This window comes from Mastomys coucha, unplaced genomic scaffold (assembly GCF_008632895.1).
Source record: "Mastomys coucha isolate ucsf_1 unplaced genomic scaffold, UCSF_Mcou_1 pScaffold5, whole genome shotgun sequence".
Taxonomy (NCBI): domain Eukaryota; kingdom Metazoa; phylum Chordata; class Mammalia; order Rodentia; family Muridae; genus Mastomys; species Mastomys coucha.
In genome coordinates this window covers 26,893,955-26,899,954 of record NW_022196911.1, presented here as the reverse complement: position 1 = coordinate 26,899,954, position 6,000 = coordinate 26,893,955, and positions in this window count along the sequence as shown.

Genomic DNA, 6,000 nt, shown 5'->3' with positions numbered 1-6,000 from the left:
TCTCCCTCCCTCCTTCCCTTCTCTCCCCCAGTTATCATTTAGTAGCAGGTTCAGTCTTTATGACTCCCTATACTTTTCGTGGTGTCTATTGCCGGTGATGCCTTGCTGCATTCCATTAGTTGGGCCAGAATACAAGAGGTTGTTTCAATTTCCTGTATTTGCTGGGTTGCTTTGTACCCTAATGTGCAGTCTGTTTTGGGGGAAAGTTCCATCAACTGACTTCCTCACTTCACTCAGCTCTTTGTTTTTGTCCTCTTGGAGTGTATCTATATCTGCTTTGGGTCATCTAAACAAAGCTCGTTCTTTTAAATTCTTTGACTAGAGGTTCTTCCAGGTCATTCTTATTGGGAGCCATTATGAGATAAGGGATTCTTGGAGGGGACTTTTGATCTTTCCTGATGTTTCTGGGACTTGCACATCTGAAACACTTCATTGGTTGAATCTTTTTATTAAAACCACCTTTTTTTCCTTCAGTGGAAAACACACACACACACACACACACACACACATACACAGAGCAGGGGAGAGACCTACTTGTTGGTTTTCACTTTGCATGCTCTATCTAACAGCAGTGCATTAACATACACACGACTTGTGTATTGGAATCCACCTGACATTTTGTGTTCATTGATGCTTGTTTAATGAACTTGGGAGCCTCAACATTTGATGGATATTTTAGATTGTTGCATCTCCTTGATGAATTCTTCCATTCATTGGTATATGTCTTGCTTCTTCTGATTTATTTTTGCTTAAATTCTCCATACTGGAATGGCTATGCCAGGTTGGTTTTGGCTTCTATTTGCTAGATTGCCTTCCTTTCTTCTTTCTACTTTCTGATCATGTCCTTATGAGTGAGATGCATTTCTTGGAGTATCTATTATTTTAATCCACTCACCACTCTAAGTTCCTTTATTGATGAGTTGAGGCACTTACATTTAATGTCTTTATTGAGGAGAGTTAACCCATCCCCATCATCTTGTTCGCTGTTTTTCTGGTTGGCTCGGTTCCTCACCTTTGTTCGACTGTTCTATTAAATGTATTGTTCCCCGTGCTCTCTTGACTGAGACTGTTTACCATTCCCTTGATATAACATTCCTTAAGGGCCTTCTGCAATGCTGGGGTGGCGGTTGTGAACCACTGTAGTTTGGGCTTGTCTTGAAATATCTTTATCTCTCCATCAATTTCAAAACCTCAGCTGGGGTCACTTACCTTCAGGATTTGAAATATGTCACCTTTCACTTTACTGGTTCTTAAGGTTGTTGCTGGTGTTTGTGTGGGGGTGAGAGGACAACTTGCAAGAGTGGGTTCTCTCTGACCACATGTGGATTTCTGGGATCAAACTGAGGCTGTGGAGCCTAGAACAGTCACTCTGGCTCCTTGATTTACTGTCTATGCATGAGTGGCCTTTCTCACATTTCCCAGGTATCCTTTCCTGCCCTGTGTGCTTCAAACAAAGTTCTTCCTCTTTTTCATCTTTGGAATAGAGTCTAATTTTTTTTTCTTATTCTGATTCTTCTTCATAAGGTCACAAGAAGGCAGCTTCTAATTCATTGTCTTATACAGAAGTCCTTGTATACTTTTTAGGTGTGTGTGTGTGTGTGTGTGTATGTGTCCCCATAAGTGCAAGTGTCCACAGAGACCAGAAGAGGGCATCAGTTTCCCTTGAAGCTGTAGTTACAGGTGGTCACATGTGGGTTCTGAGAATCGAACTCATTTTTTGCAAGAGCAGTCCAAGCCTTAACTGTGAACCATCTTTCCAACCCCTGCTTTTTAAAAGAGCCTTCCACATGGTGTAGCTTCTCTTGAAACATTCTTATTATCTGATCTTCCACAATGTTTGGCCTACCGTGTATCCTATCCACTGCATTTTTTCATCTGGGGGCTTGTAGCTTTGTTTTCTTTTATCTCTAGGTGTCTAATTTTGTCTTTTTTACATCTTCTATATTTTTAACTCAACATATTTAGTTGATTTTAAATATTAAAAATAGAGCGATACTAACTGATTTTATGTGATTAACTGTAAAATCCGTGACATTTTTATGAGTCTCATTTCCAGACTCTTTTACATAGTTGGTGATTTTTTTAATTTGATGCCAAATGCTATCAATTTTACCTTCCTTGCTAGATATTTTTGCAGCACTATCAATATTTTGAACCCCAAGGATCAAATTGTTCGGATATAATCTAATCCTTGGAGGTCTTGCTTTTCAAGATATATTATGCTAGACTTGAACAACATTTATCCATAATTAATTTTTCTGAACTATAGTAATACCCTTTTAAGTGTTCTACCCAATGCCCTGTACCATGTGAGGCTTTCCTGGCCTGAGTGATTATAACAGTGTGGTTCTAATCCTTCAGTGTGACTCTCTCTTTAGCCTTGTAAAGCTACTTCACACAAATACATTAATAGCATCCTGCTTGCACACCAAAGAATCCCCCTGCCAGTCTCTGGAATTCTGCACGTCTTTCTCTGCTATTGTATCTTGTTTCACAAACTCTAGTTTCCTGTAGCTCCCTGGACTCCCAACTTTATCTCCTCCTCTGGGGGAAGTGGGGGGGGGGGGCTCCTTCAGCTCTGCCTGGTTCCCCTCCTTGTGCTACAGCTGAGTGTAGGAAACAAGGTAAGGAAGAAGCCACAGAGCTCAACTCAGCTGCCACCCTCCCAGAAGGCTCCCTGTCCTTGACACAGGTTACCTGCTGAGATTTTAATGTTTGTGCCCCTTTAGTGTTCATTTGGGGACTTAATCCTCAGTGCAATAGGTTAAGAAGTAGAGGTGACTTAAAGGCGATTGGATCATGGGGGCTCCATCTTCGTGAATAAAATTAGTGTACTTATAAAAGAGTATGGGGGAACCTGTTCCACATTTTCTGAACTCCTACAATGTGAGGACCCAGGGTTTGTCCCTCTACCACATAAAATAAAAGGCATCTTTGCACCTATTTTCACCAGACTCCAAGTCTTTTGGCACCTCTCACTTGGACTTATCCGATTCTGGAACTGTGGGAAATTTCTGTATATAAGTTACCTAGTCTAAGGTACTCTGTTAGCCAGCAGCAACTGACTTGCAAATCCTGAAGAACCATTGTGTGGGTATCTTGTCCAGGATTGCATTTATTTCTCGTATGAAAGCACACATGTCTGTATAGTTCTCCGTCTCTGGGGTCATGTTACCTTAAAGAGCTCCTAGTTCTGAAAAACGCTTCAAATGTAAGCAAACGCTATGATCCATGTCAGTGGAGTGTTTTTAACTACATGTTTTCTTCAAAGCAATTTGTAAAGCTCCTTCAAGTTACAGTGATTATCTGAGGCCTGGAACCACCTGATACGGTTCCAGGCCAGTGAACGCTTGAAAGTAGTTTTATGAGAAATAGATTTCTGACATGAGAGCTTGTTTTGTAATAAGATGGAAAGCAGTTTAAAGTGTTTAAAGGACCAGGGACCAATCTTACTCCCAATCTCACCTCCCCCCACCGCCCTGCGACACCCCAATTTTATCGCTCCAACATCACCTGTGATCTCTTCAAAAACTTTCTCCTCACTGATTCAGCTCTACAACCAATTTGCTCGATAAAAGAGAGCTTTTTCCCTATCCTCTCGCCAGCTTAACACTTCATTGCATTCCCAAGTAGTAATGGCTTAGGCACCAGATCCCTCTTGGGAAGGAAGGCCCTCTCTCTGCCTTGCCCCCTTTTGTTCTCAGGTAAAGCAAAGGCTGGGAGGGATCCTTCCAAAGTTAGGGCACTCTGTACTTCCTTGGCAGACACCGCAAGCTAAGTAGCAAAAGCTCTAAAACAAAAGAGTGTTTTAGAAGTGAACCATGTCCCAGAAGATCTGAGGCTTCTCTCCATGGTTATCCGAAAACACAACGGGTCTTCCAGAAGCCTCTGGACCTGCCTCCCATCTCATGTGCTTCCGGTCTTGCCTCCCATCACATGTGCTTCCGGTCTTGCCTCCCATCGCATGTGCTTCCGGTCTTGCCTCCCATCGCATGCTAGTTCCCTTACTAAGGCTTCTGGGTGTCACTCACTCGGGCTCTTTGCTCTCATTGAGTGCGCTGCCCTCAGGATGTGATCTTAAGCATCCAGTCAGGCTTGTCAATATGATAATGGAGAAGAGTGGGTCAACATAAACTTCTCTCCTAGCCTCAGTCATCCTCCTGCTTCCTCAGCATTTAAAGAGATAGGGAACCTCAACACAGCCTTTATTTGGGGGTCACAGTGGGGAAATTTTATTAAGTGTTAAATCATACTACACTGTAAGTTAAATATTTATCTGCTAAGTTCAGTAAGCAACAATCATGTGTTTTAAACCATTTTCTCCATCTCCATCACTCCACTCAGGAAGGCCAGTGAAGATGCTCTTCTCTGGACCTCCTTGCTCTTGTATAATCTCTTTTCAGACCAGGTCTGAAATGGTCTGTAGTGCCCATGAAGTATATCTGGATGATATAAACTCTTCCACTTTGGACTCTGAAGTTACTAATTCTGAGGGAAGGAAGGCAGCACCATGTGAGGACACTCAGGCATCCCTGCGGACAGATCTCCAAGAAACTGAGGCAACTTGAATGCCAGCCAGCACCAACCTGCCAGTGAGTCCTGCAACCCTGGGAAAGCTTTCAGATGACAGCTGGGTGGGCAGCATCTTACGCCAAGACTCGGGAGAGACTCAAACCCTATCTACCCAGCTTAGCCATTGCCCAGTTCACGATCCACAGAAACTAGAGGATGTAAACAATTACAAAGTTTAAACAGTCTACTGTTGGGGGAATCTGACTGGGCAGCAGATAAACGAGATGAGAATCGCGGGGTGTAAGTCATAGGATGCAGTGTACTGGGTGGGATAGTTAACAGATTAGCTGCTGTAGGCAGACAGTGTAATGACCTTGAGCACAGTGTTGGGAAACACAACAAATTGAAACTGAAGAAACAGAATCTCAACAGAACAGAGTGCCAGCATGCTGAGCAGCTTCAACTGGAGTCACTGGGAGGGGGTGAGGGTGGGACCAGGAGGGTTTGGAATAGGTAGTGGTAGCTTTGTTTTTCCAGGTTCAAAGAACTATACACACCTGTAGATCTGAGCACAAAGGTATGAAGGAAACTACACCAAGCTACTTATCTGGGGGGCGGGGGGAGAGGGGCAAAACCAACCAACCAAAGAGAGCACAACCTACCAACCAACCAGAGCCAGGTCTGGTGGGATAGTACCATAAACTCTGCTATTTGGGCTGATGAAGTAGGCAGATCCCACGTTCAAGACCTTTTCTGAACTACATAGTTTGCCGATAAAGAGGGTAACTCTGTGATAGCCTGTCTCATGATAAAAACAGAAAGTGTTATGGATGCTAGCTCAGCCTAGAGTGTGCAAGATGTTGGGTTCAATCCCCAGTATAGAAAGACAAAGCCAGAGCGAGAAATATTATGAAGATAGTACCAAATATTACTGATTAAAAAAAAATAAGGTAAAGGATTTGCCAAGCACTCAAGATGTGAACTAATCATCAGCACATCTACAGTGTAGACAGGGAGGGCTGCTGTAAGCGAGCAGTGAAAAACACGAGATGGAAAGAGGAGTCAGCTGAAGAGACTCAAGGACTGTGGAAACTGTGAGAAGAAAGACGACTTCCTTTAACAAAGTCTCTTTAGAGATGAGTGGGTTTTTAAGATGTTTGGTTTATACCACACAGAAGAGCCAAAGCATTGACGGTTGTCATGTAGTGGCCAAGGGGAAGAACCAGAGTACACTTCAGGAGTTGTATGCTGTCACATACCATAATAACATTTTAACTGGACTGGAATGAGTTTACTGCAAATGCTAAAGAAGAAAATCTTTTCATCAAGGTAGTAGCATTTATACTAAGACAATATAAAAATGGAATCATAAAACTAATTTTTAAGGAAGATGGGAAAAGAAGAAATGAGAAGAAAGAACAGATGGAAAGATGAGCAACAAATGATAGATTTAAAGCCAATCACATAAAAACAACTTGATCAGATGGA